Genomic DNA, 17,620 nt, shown 5'->3' with positions numbered 1-17,620 from the left:
CAATTGCTTAGGATTTGCCCAAGATCTGGAATGTGGCCATCTTTATGCACCAAGCCATAAACCAGCAAGAATCATGGTTGCCATAGCAGCTAGGAAATCCTGAACTAACCAAAACGAGTCATCAACTATATGGACACAGAAGTCATCCAAAACAATTGATATGGGGAACTCCAGCAGCACTGTGGAGTGGTACTCAGTTCATCTCAAGCAGCAGTGCTGAGATGCAGCTGGAAGACCTGTGTATCCCATCACCACCAGAACCATTTACACACCAGCCCAGCACTCGTACATATCAGACTGAAGTCCATGCTCTATTAAATCCAGTCTGGTGGTTCAGTATGCAGCAGTAAACAATGCTTGAAGAAGTTGCAAGAATAAACAACAGTGGAGTAAATAAATGAATGAAGAAACTGTACATTTTAAGATCTGAGACATGTGAGCACTAGTTTACTGTTAGAGAGAGAATTTTACCCACTGAATTATACTTTGAGACATTTAACAGGGATGTGTCTTCCTAGCAATCCTATGTGCCATCCAGAAGGGTGAGATAGCCCACTGCTGTTCCCTGTGCCACCTCATTACAGACTCTCCAAACAATTCTAACAGGCCTCTGCTGTACAGCCAGCTGAGCCAAAAGATCACAAACAGCAGTTTCTCTAGAAAGCCATACACAAGCCATGGAGTTCTCCTGCTGGTAAAAAGAGTAGCATGTGGCATTTGGATCCTGCCAAACTCACATCCCATGAAAGGCAACAGGCAAAAAGCTCTGAAATAGATGAACAATAAGGAAGGACAAAGGCAAGAAAATAGCACACACTGCCCTCCTCCCATGTGAGGGGAAAGTGCTGCCATTATATTATCCTGCTGTCTGTGGTTTTTGTTTTTTGGGTTTTTTTTGCTTAGAGTAACCCCGTACTTGCACTCACATTTCTATCAGAAGAAAAACAATTAGGCTAGGATTGCTGCTTCAGCTACTGTAAATCAAACACTTTTTTATCATCTGAGAATAAAGGAAAATGTAAAGTAAGAGGGAATCATATGGGGTCAAACACAGAAAGAAAAAGAGCTCATAGCTATAGAATGATAGAAAGAAATATAAAAGTAAAACAGCAGCATTGGAATGTTTGAGCATATGCCCTCTATAAATTTTGCATGAAAAAAGGACTTAAATAAAAGCCAAAAGGAAATTAGGTTCATTGACAATGTTTTGATGACATTCTCACTTCTGATATTGAACAGGCTATGCCTCAACTAATAGTCAGTCAGTAACTTATTCTGTTGGTTAAGGTTTGCTGATTCAAAGGGCCAAATTCATCTCTGGCATATGGAATCAGTGGTGTTACACTAAGGATAAATTTAGCCTATTAGTTTCGCATTGCTCCAATTTACCAAATTTCCAAATACATATTCTATCATACTTTCATTAAGTAGGAAATATATATTCAAGTATTATTTTGTGTTTGTGTTCATGTTCTTGGAAACTTACAGTGAACTAGTGTGCATGAGCAAACAGGATGTACTGCACCACTGAAAAAGCAATGATAAGAAGTGGAAATGTTTCCTATGGTTACCCTTATAAAAATATATATTACAGTATTCTTCTGCAATTATCCAAAATGCTACAACTTCCTTATAGTCTTAGGTTCCATCATGTAGCCCTTACTCAGTCCTCATCTGGGCAAAACTCACAGTGGAGCTGAGCAGAATGGCAAGATCTATCCCAGAATGCTTTGGGTAACTACTGTAGAATTCTGAAGGGTGCATGGTGGTTACTCCAGTACATAGTGTGAAAATGGAAGAGAATCTGGACCTGATTCACCACCATGGTAACCAGTTTAATGCTGGTGTAATTCCTTTCATTTCAGTAGTTACACACTGGCATAGAATGGGAATGGTGTAGTGGTGAATCAGGTCCTCTGCCTTTATTTTGCTAAAAGCTTGGGCCTCATTCGTCTCTCACTAAAATCAGGTGCAACTTCACGGGGGTTAATCTGGTATAAAACCGGTATACATAAAAAAAGAATCAGGCTCTTGGTTTGCATTATTGGGCCTTTTCATTTACTGCCAGATTTGGCTTCCAGTTATACCTGACTCCACTGATGTCAATTAAATTACTACAGATTTAGACTGGTGTAAATGGGAGCAGAATTTGGTGCTTACTAATTTGACCTCTTTTCTGAAGACACCATTGTTCCTATGACACCATCTATGAATGTCACAGGACATTCATTTATTTATAATACATTATAAGGTGGTTTCCTAATTGGATCAACAATACATCCTCCGCACTCCTTTTATTATCATGCTCAAAAATGCCAAAAACAAAAGCTGAAGCTTTAAAACAATCAACTTTGTCAGCTGTTTCAGTCACATGACTGCCTCTGGCATCATTCCAAGTGTACAAGACACTCAGTTCAGTTCAGATTGCCTTCCCTACTCTGAATTCCAAAAGAAAAGGGAAAAAAGGGAACATTTTGGAACAGGACTTAGTGGGTTAGAAAGAAAGGTTCGCAATATACAGAAAGGGCTCTCTGCCCAGGGAAAGACTGTTACAGAAGTCTCATGGAAAACTAAAGTTTTACACTCAGATTTGACATTAAGGATGAACAAAAAGAATAAAAAATAATGGAGTGGTTTTTCTTCCTCCAGATGAAAAGGAAGGCAAGGGAACTTTAAAATTTTCTTCTTAAAATGGCTTTCAGAAGCCCTAAGAATATGTTGTCTTGCATCCATGACATTTCCACTTTCAAAAGCACCAGAATTGTAGCAATTGTACCTCTTTGCCAAATTACACTATCAAGGCAGCAAAAAAACGCTTATAGTTTAATGTGTAAGGCTGAAAACGAATAAAATTATGGCTCAGCTGTTCCCCAGAAAAAAGGAGCTAGAAGATAATAAACTAAGACTGAGAACCTTTATTTGGATTTTGTTCTGTGAGAGCCAAATCTTAAGCTATCCTGGGTTATCACGGAAGGCCCAAAGTGGAGTAGACTCTAATGTAAATATTGGGTCCTGCAGCGACCACATAAGGCAGTGTTTATGTGTGCCTACACATGAAGCAAGAAAGCTGGATAAAGAAGTTCCACACTTCCTTATTTAATGGGCAAGTAGAGCTCTGTGATGACTCCCAGCACTGAAAAGTGTGGGAGAGAAGGGCATGCTGGAGCATGGCCAATGGCTCAGAGCAAACAGTGTCACCAAGCTTCTAAATTTTATTGAGAGTGTCACAATATTAGATGTTTTATTTGAAGCCCCAGGTCCTGAAGACAAGTGATTATGTGAGAATCTCAGCTTTCATTTTTTAATAAAAAGTAAGTTTCTAGTTCTTATAGTAGCGGAGAAAATCTTGAAAATTTGACCTGAGTGCATCCTAAAGACATAAAAATCAGCAGGCAAATAAAAATAACCCAACTTCTTTTTTTTTTAATTCTCATAATTTTTAAGCCAATCTCATGGTTTTCTGGGAACCTTACTCATGATTTTTTAATGTTTGGAGTTGGCAATACCATATATATGTGTATTCCGATTCCCTTGAGAGGGAGTTGAACCACAAGAGCATACGTGATCATATTGTGAACAGATGCATAATCTATTGGGAGGAACGTCTCACGTGGGTGGAACTTAAAGGAATAGCACCACCTTTCATTTGTCCAATCTCACCTCTAGGTAAGAGAAAGAGCTAACCAAACAACTATTAAAAACGCAAACAAATGTTCATGAAGGCTATTTTTGCTCTCGTTGTCCATTTCTACCAACTATTACAACAGTTTTTACTCACTTGAGGACAAATCCTCCAGTTTTTATGGCAAAATTCTGCTTTCATTTATACCCATGCAGCCTCATTGAAGTCAGTAAAGTTGCACAGATATAACTGAGCCAAAATTGGACTTTGTTGCTGTTGTAGGGAGAAGAAACACAGAATTTCTGTAGAATTCTTCCTTGGTTCAGCCCTCCTCTCCCTCAGAAGAAGCCAGGGATTCCATCCAATTAACTTGCAGAGTCTCTCAGGATCTGCAGCTGCTGTCCACACAAGTGCTCGTTGCTTCTATTCTGCCTGCCTGCCCCTGGGCAGCATGGCAACTGCAGGAACTGTTCCTAGTGATTTCCCTGACAAGTAGCTTACCCCAGAACCCTTCCCTCCCATCACCACGGCCTTGTCTACACTAAGAAGTTATGCTGCATTAGAACATGATCCTAATGAGTCCTTGTGACTAATATGATGACAAATATGGCTTAAGACTTGGTTTATTTAACATTGTATCTGATCGTAGTTTAACCATGACCAGATGACATGATATAAAACAACTGAAGTGTAATTTGCACCCACTATTTTACATCCACGCTAATACCCCTTACATGCCAGAGCAGGGCCTGAGTGTAAGTTATAATTGGGCCCTAAATGTCTTATTCTTGGTTGCATTCTAACACAATGTTATTTTCCAATGTGGACAAGCCCCAGAACGGGCTATATAGTACAGATGGGTTTGTGGAGGGCAGAATCTGGAGGAGCCCAGCTGGCCTGTCATTTCCAATAACTGTGTGACACAGCAATGTTCTGGAGCCTCAAGGAGTAGTTTCAAAAGGCCTGGGAGGTGTGTGAGTCAGGGATGAGACAGCATGATGTTCAGACAGAACCCTTCACGTTTCTGTGCAGACCTGAAAGGGTGCATGGGACCCTGAGTGAGGATTGCACTATTGGGCTCAATGAATAGCTTCATCCAGTTAACTTGCTGAATGTTGTCTTTATAGTCTATACTTAAGAAGGTGAATCAGGTAATTGTCTTTGTTCCTCTGACACTTCTGTAGGGTTTCTGCTTCGTGTTTTATCAGGGACAAATGTACACAAAGTTCTTCCTGTAGTCCAGAATACAGTCTGAATACTAAAACTGGGCTTAAAGCCAAAACGCAATCCCCCCCCCCCCATCCTGTTCATTATTTAAATTTCTTTTGTCTCAATCAACTTGATGTAGAAAACGTTCCACATAGAGAGTCACTCCAAAGCTTACAATAGCTGCTTGAAATAAGACTGACCTTGTTTTTATGTAGCAAATGAATATGAAAGAAATGGAAATTTCTCTAAAAACCCTTCAAATAAAGGTGGTTTGCTGTTTTTCTCTCTTCTTTCACAAAAGGTAAAACAACATTCTGGTCCAAGGCTCTGCCCATCTCTGTCAACAATCAAAAGCTGGGCACTGTAGAGAAGCTGCACATTGTTTGAACCCATTTGCTATAGATAGCTAAGTTAACTCTCTGTTCTCTATAACATTATAAGATAAATTAGCAGTTTGAAAATATTTCTTTCTCTATCGATTTTGTCATTAGCCACTTAACAAATAAATCTATTGGTATTTCTCCCCTACCTGTGTAATGAGGGGTGGCCAGAATTGCTCCATCAAATGTCATGTATTGTTCAAAATGTGTCCTTTTACGATGTGAAGTCTCAGTATTACCACGCCATGATGCATCATTGTCACGTTACATAATAAGCAGTCTGTGTCAAATTCTGCTTTGACTGAGACTACATAACATGTAAATCAGCGTAGAAATTGGCCCTCTGACTATGTATGGTGGAATAAAAAAAGACATAGTCATGGTGTCATCAAGAAAGTGTTTCATGGCAATGTTGAAAATAGATCTGAGACAATTTCTGGTGTTTACAGTTTAGGTTAGAGGTAGAGTCTTTGTGATGGACTATTTTTTTATTTGTGACGGGCTATTGTGATGGGGTATTCATCCCTCACTTGCCCTGAAAGGGTTAATGAAGACTGGGTGGGGGTTCACTAATTAACCCAACAGGTCACCACTGAGGGGAATCAGGTGGCTAAATAATCCCCTGACTGAATAAGGAAGCCCAGCTGGAGGAATGAGCTGGGCTGGGACTATAAAGGCAGGACATTGGCAGCCAAAAGGGGGCTGTTTAGAAAGTTTCTACTAATGTCCTGGGAGAAGGGAGGTACAGTTGGGCTAGGAAACCCAGGGGTGGCCAAGAAGGTAGGATAGTGCTCAGGGAAAGGTAGTAAGGTCTAGAAGAGACTGAACCTTGACTTCTGGTTAGAGGGTCCTTGAGCCAAAACTCAGAGTAGAGGGTAGGCTTGGGGTTCCTTTTCTAGCCACAGAAGCAGTGGTACTATAAGGCAGTGAATGGGAAGACTGCCCACAGTTGCTGGAGAAACCCTTTCATACCCAGAAAAGGAAAGAGGCATGTAGTGACCTGGGTAGAGGGCTGAGTCACAAAAAGGAGGCAGAAGCAGGAGCTTGTGGGGCTGCAGACACAGAGAGATGGTGTGTAGCTGTGGGAAGAAGTGTTAAGCTTGTAAACTAATCCCCAGAGAGCCAGGAGGAAGCACCTGGCTACCAATGAGTGGGGAGCACACTGTCACAGCTATATTGTGTTTTTAAGCACAGGCCTGAGTTGGGAGTGATGTGGCATTTAGAATTGTTAAAACTTTGGCTATTTAGGCAAGAGTGGAAGCAGGTATGCAAAGAGAAAACTGCCTATACAGCTACACCTGTTTGGGACTTAGCTAAAAATAATATTTGGGAATCTGGCCCAGTAATGTTATATCAGATCTTTGGTTGGTGTAAATTAGCTTGGGTGCTAACTCAGATGAGGAACTGATCCTAAATGTCCATGTATTATTTAGGAAGAAAAAGACTCTTTGGGGTGGTAACCCTCAGTTGCGGGATAGAATTTCTTAGAATGAGGCCTTTAAAAGGCCTGTGCACCAGCACGTCTTCCTTTTCTGTCTTACCAGCTTAGCTGCAGTTCTGTGGAATGAAAGAGGGTAAAAGTTTTTCTTCCACTCACCACCCCCCCCCCTCCCAAAAAAAAAAAAAAAAAGGTGGGACAGACGGGAAGTCTCTAGAAGTTGGGAATGAAGTGAAAGGCCCCTGGACTGGCCCTCAGAAGACTAAAATATATGTAGTGTGCAATGAGGAGGCAGGGCCTGGAGGGGAAGGGGATTCTGCTGCAGTTGCAGCTGAGACCTGGGAGACATGCACTCGATGTATGGGGTGGGATCTCTGTTGGGGAGGATATATAACCTCAGACTGGTGCTTGAAGGCATGGGACGATTTGGGAATCATCTGTACAATTCCATAATTCTGTGTGAGATTATGAACTGTGTGGGTATCTTTATCAAGCTGTAAACTCCATTGTGCATCTGCAGACTCTGCCTTCTCTATTGTCTGTTTGCCTTCATGTTGGACTGAAGTTCCAAAGGCTGGTGGCAAAGGGATAACAAATAAGGGTCCTCTTTATTATTATTTTGCCACCAGCCTAAACACCAGACTGCCTCACAACCAGACAACTGGTTTATCGAGGAAAGACTGCCTGGCAAATAAGTCACCTGGTTAGGGATCTTTCTTTCCTTAACTGAGGAGGCTGATCAGAAGGCCTCCTGACAGGAGGAGCTGGAAGGTTTTAAAAGGGCAGAAGCTGATCCATTTGCTCTCCTTTCTTTGGCCATTTTTCACCAGCTCATAACAGTGGAAACACAGCATAACATCAGAGAAAAAAGGTTTTCTAAAACAATAAACAGTCTGTGTGTATCTGTCTGACCTAAAGGCTTAGGTAGGTCTTTTGTACCCCAGAACCCCAACCCTCTGCGAGTCAGATTATCCTCAATATTCTCTGCCTCAATCTCCTCCTGACCTCCTTGAAAGAGTGTCTGTCTTTAATTCTTTCTGAGGCTTTGATCTTCCTCTCCCTTTGCCCTTCACAGGGCAGCTGTTCCTGGAGAAACCTGTTTAGCAAGTCTGAGAGGAGGGCCTAGCCTGCACCTCACAACCCGTGGTTGCAGCATTGCCCTTCAAGTGTTGGGGGAGAGGGGCAAATCAGCATTCACCTTTTCCTCTGGGGTACATCTCCTGACAATATTCCTAATGAATTAACACAATATTTGCATATTGTCCACAACACAATAACTAATCAAGACACACCATTCATAAATTATTACAAGCAGCTGCCCAGCTCAAAGGCCAAAGAGGTTAACTAGGCATCTCATTTGCATGCTGAAGATTGCAGGTCTCCTCAGATACATCCCTTCTCTGCCCACTCTCCTCTTTTACCTTGCTCTAATACAATTAAATTAGAGGGCAGCAGCCCTGCGCTCCCCACTGTGGATTGCCTGCAGACTCAAGGGAGTAACATATTTTAGTTTTACCTTGTAGTGGCAATTTACTGAAGACTCAATCACAGAGGAAATTTGAACCAATGCACTTAAATTGGCTACATGAAAGACCCGCAGTAGTTTAATTTAAACCAGTTTTACAACTGATGCAAATGACTCTGTGGACAATCTCTTTTCACTTTAGCTTAAGTCAGTTGAGAATCAGTTTCAGCTAAAGCTAAATATGCCACTCGTAAACTGAAATAAGAGTCCACACCAGGGTTTGTACTAATTTAACTAAATTGGTTTTAAAACTGATATAAGTTAAACTGGTGCGACTTCCTTGGGTAGATAAGGCCTTATTTTAATAATGATGCACATGAAAGACCAGGTGTGTTTTTTTTTTTTTTTTTTTAAAAAGGGTATTTGACACCAATGGCCAATGAGTTTGACTTATTTCATTTTACATTTAACGTATTGTTGATTGATCAGGGAACCAAGTGTTAATCAGAAATCAGGAGGAAAAGTGGCTGACTTAAGTTCATGTAGTGAGTCAAACACAAAATCATGGCCATAGTGTTTCCTGTGCTGAGATTTGCTCAGTAAAAGAGAGGAGAATAGGACATGGGGATGCTAGTTACAGCTACCTGATCCTTTGGGCTCACCTGTGTTTGTTCCAGCCCTTGAAAAGGTTAAAGCAGCTGTTGCAGCTGGCAATGTTCCCTAAGGGACTATCCTCCATCTAAGAACTGTTGGAAAGTAGTGCTCTGGCTACTCTCCCCTTATATCCCTGGCATGCCCCTTACACAAGACCCAGAAGTGAAAGGTAGCATGGGAACAACTACAGTAGCTTTGTGGCTGCTGGTTGTTCCTGCCACAGGGAAAGTTACCTATTAGACAGATACAGCCTGTGTCTAGCCACTTTGAGTAAAGGGGTCAGATCTGGGGAGAAAATCTGGCCCTCAGTCTCATAGTGGGTTAGAATAATGTTATTTCTAATTGCTCAACTTTTTCATCTATGTAATAACACCTAAAATGAGGGGGAAATAGTAGGACAGAATTTCAGTCCATGGGCCAAATCTTTCACTTCAGCAAACCCATGCTCGGCGCAAGACCCAAGGATTTATAAGACAGGATGGAAAGCAATAAAAGCAGTGTCTGCTCCTACTGGACTTCTGTCCTTAGTGATGGTTGTCAGTAAGGAGTTGAACTTGTATGTCTTTCCTTAAGGGCAAATCTGACTGCATTTAGTTAGAAACAAGAACCCCAAATAAAAATCCAAACAAACTTGATAGAGATATTCAATGGTCCAAAACATTTCTGCGGTGCTGTATGAAGAATGATGACCATGTATAATATTATTGATAACAGTATTACAAGATGGCAATGAATCTTACAGGATATGCCATGTAAGGTATCAGTGGGAAAGTTATAATTTGTTCAGTATGTCTTATATATATGTATCTTCATATTGTAAATTATGAATATGTGATATATCTGAAACTAAAACTTGCACTGTGTCACCCAGTAGCACAAATTAGCATCAGCACTATCCAGCCTGCTTGATGGACCATCAAGGGCAATCAGCTATACAATGCATCCAGGGAGAGAAGCCTGGGTCTATGCCTACGATTCAGCAGGACATGTAGGGACTTGCCCTTGGACAGGGGACTCCAAGTGCTTTTCCATGCCCGTGTACTGTGAGCTTGTGTTTAGGACAAGCCACATGGCAAAGAATTTAAGAGGCAGCTGCACCATCTCCATCTTGTCTTCATTTCTGCTTCTTACCTCTGGATCAACTTCTCTACAACTGAAACTTTGAAACAAAGGACTGAGAAGACCCATCCAAGTACTTGACGTATCCCACATGAACTGTACAAGGCAGCAAACTCACCAATACTGCTAAAAATTTGATATATAGGGACTTTGAAGTTGTATGTATGTATCTGGTTGCTTTGATCATTTAGCATCTCTTCTTGTTTGTTTTTTTGATAATAAACCTTTAGTTTTAGATACTAAAGGATTAGCTGTCAGCGTGGTGTTTGGACCTTACCCAAAATTAATATTGATCTGGTGATGTAGCTGACCCTTTGGAGATCAGAAGATAATTTTGTAAAGGGAATAGAGTTTTAAATAAGTTCTCACTTTACTGGACCTACTTGCTGATTGGGAGCCAAAGATTGAAATGCAATAAAGGGGGCTGTGTAACTTCTTGTTTTAGCTTCTTGATAACCAGTGTGGGGAATCAGGAGCACTGTTTGTGACTTGTTGGTGAATCTAACTTCCGTGTTAACCACGGGTTTTGGAAGAATCTGCTCTCCTTTCTGCAGCCTGCCCTGACCTTGACATTTTCAGATGGGTTACTCTAGGCACATCGGGTCACAACTTCCTCCCATCAAAAACAAAAACTAGTCTCACTTGCCTATCTTTCAACTTCTTTCAACAAGTTAGCTGGCTGCTCAGAAAGCAAACGTCAATGCTAGTGTGTGTCAGGTAGTGGATTTTTGAGAGCTTAGTTTTTACATTGAGAAGGTCAGTCTGGCTGCTTTCCCACAAGTTCACATTCCTCGGTCTATTTTCCACCAAATCTGGTGTATATCTTGAGAATAAATCAAACAAAGCCAAAACAGAAATAAAAGAAAATATAACAAGTACTGTGGTTTACATGATGTTCTCAGGCTCTGGGAAAGAGATGTTATCTGATGGATAGTTACTTTTTTGTGGTTGATCTTTCAAATCACACCCATCTGCAAGGTTTTCTAATTTAAAAACATGCCTACCTTTTCCCTGAGGCATAGTCAGACATACTTAATATCATCCATTCATCTTGTTGAAAGCCAGCATAATTTATAGCATCTTCTTTTGCAACCAAATAAACCACCTTGGAAGATTAAAAATATGGGACTCTCAGACGGTTACTAAGAGCCATTATTTTCAACACCAAAATCCAAGACCCACAGAGGTCCTTATGAAGGTGAATGATCCCCATTTCCTAATGGACTGCTGAAGTTTTCTAAAGTAATTTGAGGAGGCAAATAACAATATCCTGATTATTACTATATTATAACTCTCTCAACTTGGTTTTGCAAATCACACCTGCCTGTTGGATCTTTAAAAAAAAAATTGTATTAATATTGCTGTTCATTATGCTTTTAAAAACACTTCTGAGGAAAAAGCAAAACATAGTGCACCAGGGCTTTTGCACTCTATTGCGCTTCTCTGCATAAACACAATCTCTGAACTGTGCTGTATACTGCACACAGGCTTTTCTATGCCATCAGGCTGTCCGACACACATGTACAGGGAACTGGCTTCCGGCAATTACAGAAGCATTTTGGGGGCAGATGATGTGGCCCCTAGCAAAATATACATTTGATGCATCATCTTGCCATATATGAGCAAGAACCACCAGGTAATATTAGATATGTAAGCCTACTCAAAGTGAAATCATTAAAATCCTCACCATTGACACAAGAATTATAAAGCTGTGTGCATTCTGTTAGCTCCTGCATTTGCACTAAGCTATTGGTTACAGTATTAAAATAATACTAACAATAGACATAATTCTTTCAAACTGTGACTAAGGGATAAGGCTCAACAGACTAGTCCTTTATTAGTCCAGTAGAGAATGATAGAGTACTGTACTTACTGGAAAGACAAAGAACCAATATGGAGGACTTTATCCTTAAATAATTAAATTTTCTACTGGCTTTTCCTATTTGACTTTTGATATCCAATATGTTATGACTTCATTGGGGAGAAAACTATACAATGAATGCTTCACTACTTCATGGGTCCAGTTTCTGTTCTTGCTGGCCCTATCGTCCTGAAAGAGGGCCACTTGTTTTCCAGTGCTCTCCTATAGTCCAATCTACCCATTACTTCCCATTCCTTTGCTGCCAGTTTGTCCCCTGCTCTGGAAGAAGATTGCCAACATTGCAGTCTCAGTCATGTCTATGCTACAAACTTTGGACAATGCAAAAAACATTTTGAAGAAAAAAAAAATGCATAAAGCCGCTGCAGTTTGTGCATGCACAAACAATGTACACACTTAGCTCCCTGTGTTAGCTCTTGTGTGTACTCACCAGGAGTTCTTGTATCAATGTACAGTGCATGATGGATAGGTATTCCAGCTTGCAACCTGCCACCATCCAGTGCACTATCTTTGGAAAGTTTTGACAGTGCATGGTGAGACCAAAATGAATCAAACAGGATGACTGGGGAGCCAGGGGTCATCTTCCCAGTGTGCCACCATCTCCATCCCATAATGTCATCTATCTCCCATAATTTTTGCACTTTCAAAATCCCACAAACCCATGTGGCCCTCCTCTGACAGAAGTGTGGAATCTGCACAGCTCTGCACTATTTGTCATAAGCGTTGCTAGCACAGGATGCACAATCCTCTTGTATTTGCAGAACAACAAGAAGAACTGAATCAGCAAGGGAACATGATGAATTCTTGGGAAATGGATTGCTGTAGGATGTAGCAAGAACCAATTCAGGATTGTTGGTGGCTTTCAGAGAGCAGCTGCAGATGGTGGAGCATTAATTCTGGTCCCAAGAAATGAGTAGTGACTGGTGGGATTGCATCATAATGCAGTCTTGGGATGACGAGCAGTGGCTGCAGAACTTCCAGATGTGCAAGGCCACATCCCTGGATCTGTACAGTGAGCTCACCCTACCTCTCCAGTGCAGGGACACCAAAATGAGAGTTGTACTGACAATGGAGAAGCAAGTGGTGATCGCACTGTGGAAAGGTGCAATGCCAGTTTGCTACCAGTCACTGGAAATCATTTTGGAGTTTGAAAACCCACTGTGGGGGCTGTTCTCATGCAAGTACGCAGGGCCCTTACTTGTCGTCTTCTCCACAGGACTATGACTCTCAGCAATGTTCAGGACATAATGGATGGATTTTCAGCCATGGGGCTCCTGAACTGTGGTGGAGCAATAGATGGCATGAATATCCCTACTTTGGCACCAGACCACCTTGCCACAGAATACGTCAACAGCTATTTTTCTGAGGTTATGCAAGCATTGGTGGATCAGTGGGGATGCTTCCACAATATTAGTGTGGTCAGGGAAGGTGCACGGTTGCCTGCATTTTTAAAAACAGGACTTTTCAGAAAGCTACAAGTGGGGACTCTCTTTCCTGAGTGGTGGATTACCATTGGGAATGTTGAAATGCCAATAGTGAACCTGATGGACCCAGCCTACCCCTTGCTCCCATGACTCTTGAAGCTGTATACCAGACACCTAGAAAGAACCCAGGAGAGATTCAATTGCCAGCTTAGCAGGTGTAAAATGACAGTTAATATGCTTTTGGTGGATTGAAGGGATGTTGGTGTTCTTTACTTACAAGATTGAATCTCTGTGAGTAAAATATTCCAAGGGTTAGAACTGCCTGCTGCATCCTGCATAGTATCTATGAAACAAAGGGGGAAAAGTTGCTCTCAGGATGGAGGTGGAGAGGCTGTTTGAGTTTGAACAGCCAGACATAAGAACTCTACATGGAGCTATACTGTTCAGGGAGGCTCTGAAAGAACACTTTAACAGTGACAGTAATGCATTGTGGTGTATCGTGCTCTGTCGGGTCCAGTTAGGAATTGTGTGGTGGTTGGTGTACATATCACTATCAGTGCAGCTATTGATTTTGTGATGCTTGCTGTAAATTTATTATTATTGCTCTGTCTGACAACTCACAGGATCAGTAAAACAGTGTACAGTGTGACAAGTAAGTGGGTGCTCTCAGAACTGGTAGGCACTCTGCAGCAGATGTTGTGAACTGATAAAGATGAATTATGTTCCAATTAACAGAATTTTATTCTGTAACATCAGTAAAAAGAGAAAATCATGCAATTTTAAAGCTACTACATTCCAAACTTAATAAATTAAAACCGAAATTATTAAAGGAAAAGGACGTTCATGTCCATTTTAGCTATATATACACTGACCTGTGAAAATCATGGTTGGTGTATGTGAAGCTGTGGTTGTCTTTAGTGACCCCTGGGGTGGAATGGCTGAGGCAGGGCAGTGGCCCTTGATGCCATGTGGAATATTGACTGGGAATGTAGGGAGGTCTCTGTGACAAGATCTCGAGGGTACAGCTTGAAACTGTGGGACCACTGTGCCCCATTAACTCTCCAGCCTGGGCTGTAGCTTATAATGCTATTCCAGTGACAAGCATCAACCCCCTCCAAGCGCTGTGATCACTCAGCCATCAGCCTGTGGAGACCCACACCCAGCTAAATTGCATGAATGCTTTCCAAGTCACTCATGAATTATCCAGAGGCACCAGTCCATCATCCCAGAAATATACCATTTTGTACTCTTCAAGACTTCCTTGGTTTCTGTATAACAGGCAATGTTTGGGGGGGCAAACCAGGGAAGAGGATGGAGTGTAATTATGGATTAGTTCCATTTTAAAAAACATTCCCTTATGACCTGGGAATAAGTCAACAAGTTCACTCTGGCTCTTGCTAATTTGTGAACTGTTATCCTTAACAGCTACAGTAGGCAGCTCTGTTTACAGGAGGGGAGGGAGAGTGTTGTATTTATTTAGCTTAATTTGGACAGTTACTGAATTCAGCTAAATTGATTTAAGGCAGCTGTAAACAGATTAAGTGTCTATCCAGGGGTTTGCACCATTTAACTAAAGGGTTGGCTAACAAATGGCTGGCTTTCTGGCTGTTTTTCCACTGCTGTAGTAGGTTGCGGGGGTGAAAGAGATCTGCCTGTAGCATATCCATGCAGTTTGACTTTGTGGCATATATTCTTTGCATTCTTCTCTGATGTAGTTAAGTCTAAATCCAACAATTAACAATACTTTTAATTTCCTACTTCTGGCTATTGTTGAGGGGGCGTGGAATCCTCTGATATATATAATTTTTTATGATTAAATCAGAATTTGTTTTTCATCAAAGAAAGGAAAAGTTTGAAAAACCCAGTGTTTCTGGAGGGTTTTTTCCAGTTTACTCGGAGTATTTATGATCAGTGGGCCTTAGGTGAAACATTTCATGTCACTCTAGCACTCCCTGTTGCGAAACTGACTAGAAGCAGCATGAAGCTGGAAACCAGGAATACATTTATTTTAAAGACTCTTTGCCATGCAGCTTTTTACTAGTAAATGTAGGCTTAAAACTAGTATAAAATCTGTTACTATAAACATCCTAGTGTAATGAAACACTCTAGGAACAATTATAGTGTTAATATAAAAATATCCTGGATGAAATGAGCAAAACTTTGTAAGAGACTTTGTTCAGAAGCACTGCTGTTTAGTTAACAGGTAGGAGACTAGAATTAGAGCATAACATTAAAACCTATAGTACACTATTGTACCCACATATAATCACGTACTGAAATAATAGAATAGTCACGTACCCATTAATGTTGCACAGAGTACAATTTGCCTGTTAAAATTTCAGGATGAATCTGAGATACACAGTTGAAACTATGATTTGTCTGTTTTCAATGGAGAAGAGTCCCCCTCCTGCTTTTTTTACTCTTTATGTAATCAGTTTGGCTTTCTGGCAGCTTCAGGATACATGTGTTGGGACAAAAGTTTTAGATTGAAGAAGGTATGATGTCTTCAAAGTAGGTAAGATTTTGCCTGAATGAACCCCAACTCCAAATTTTAATATTTCAAACCTAGCTGAAATGAAAGTCATGTCTAGCACAAAGGATGTCCTTTCTATAAAGTAGAATAATTGGTGCACAAAAAGTCAATGGGAAGCTGCTACAGAGATATAGATGTAAAAAATGCCATTAAAGCAGAAGAGTAACATTTTATCCTGACACTCACTCACTTTTCTCAGACATAAATAATTATGCAGGTTGCAAAGCAACAGAGAATTGGACCTGAAGAGGTATTGCCATGAAACTGGGAGACTCATTCTGTCTAAGGGCTTATGTACACGGGAATGTTATAGTGGTGTAAGCTAAAGTGCAAATTTAAATTGATATAGTTATACAACTATAACTCTCCATGTGGACAGTTTTATATCACTTTGGAAGGGAGCTACATTATACCAAATGAGGCCATTCTTATTATGGAGTAAGAGTGCCCACACAGGGAGTTACATTGGTTGAAATATACCGGTAAAACGTCTGTGTAGATAAGTCCGTTTTGACTGCATACAGGTTGGGGTGTACCAGAATGCCCTACAGTACTCCTTACAACAAACCATTGGTTCAACAGTCAGCTACTGTACACTATTGTTACATTCGTGATGGTAACACGACTCATTCACATATGTTCTTGACACAGGACTTTAAAGGGATCTGATACAATGCATGTTAATAATGTGGTTTGTGCTGTGTATTTAGGTGACACGAGGTACCTATGGAGTCAAGAAGGTCCATCCGCAGCCCAGTCCATCTCCATAGGCATCTAGGACTATTCCCTTATGGCCAGTGCTGGTACGAATGGACCCTAAGCAGGAATGAGAGAAGCAGAGCAGTGGGAAATACAAATGATCACAGGCTTCATTTTCTCACTGTCATTTGACAACATGGGCACCACTGCCACACCCGTGAAGTGGCTGTAACAATTATCTTCCACTAAGGATTCCCAATTTTACTTCCTTCACACCAGGCACGAGAAAAATTGGTTGAAAGTAGTATTCTCTACCCATACCACATTTAAATAGATATGGGACCATGCATTGTTTATATGGCAAATATGTAGCATACAACATTTGACCATGGAATGACATGCATTGTTTCCTTTCTCTACAGCGTGAAGTAAAAAAAAATCCAGGCTCCATCCCTATCTCAGTGATTTATATTTAAACATACATCTATAGTGAGGAACTTTCGTTAGAGAAGGCTGTCTACATAACATGATTGGTGGTTCATAATATTTTTATATCTATTTCACGTATATGACGGACGACTGTCCTATAGCAAACACCAAGATCTAACTAGGCCTCTGTATGGATAAATGAGACTTAACTAGGGTAACACAAAGATCTTATTTCTGTTTGAAAAGCTATAGGTTTTGGTGGATGATGTGAGTGTCATTTAAGCATCCATGCAGCTGCCTTTAAGCTACTGTTGGCCTCTGCGAGAATTACATTGTGTTCATTTGGATTACAGAATATTTCTGATACCCGTTCTGTGTCTAAGAAATAAATCAAGAAACCTTAACCAAGAATTTTAAAACTGGATGCCTAAAGTTAGGATCTTAAGTCCTTGGCGAACTTAAACACAAAAAAGAAGCTTACAAGAAGTGGAAGCTTGGTCAGATGACTAGGGAGGATTATATAAACACTGCTCGAACGTGCAGGAATGAAATCAGGAAGGCCAAAGCGCAATTGGAGTTGCAGCTAGCAAGGGACGTGAAGGGGAACAAGAAGGGTTTCTACAGGCATGTTGCCAACAAGAGGAAGATTAGAGAAAGTGTGGGCCCCTTAGAGAATGAGGGAGGCGACCTAGTGACGGAGGATGTGGAGAAAGCTGAGGTACTCAATGCCTTTTTTGCCTCTGTCTTCACAGACAAGATCAGCTCTCAG

This window comes from Emydura macquarii, unplaced genomic scaffold, assembly GCF_026122565.2.
Source record: "Emydura macquarii macquarii isolate MOO-44397 ecotype Brisbane River unplaced genomic scaffold, CSIRO-AGI_Emac_v2 contig_1146, whole genome shotgun sequence".
Classification (NCBI taxonomy): Eukaryota; Metazoa; Chordata; order Testudines; family Chelidae; genus Emydura; species Emydura macquarii.
The sequence above is the reverse complement of the archived record's forward strand: the minus strand, read 5'-3'. Positions refer to the sequence as shown.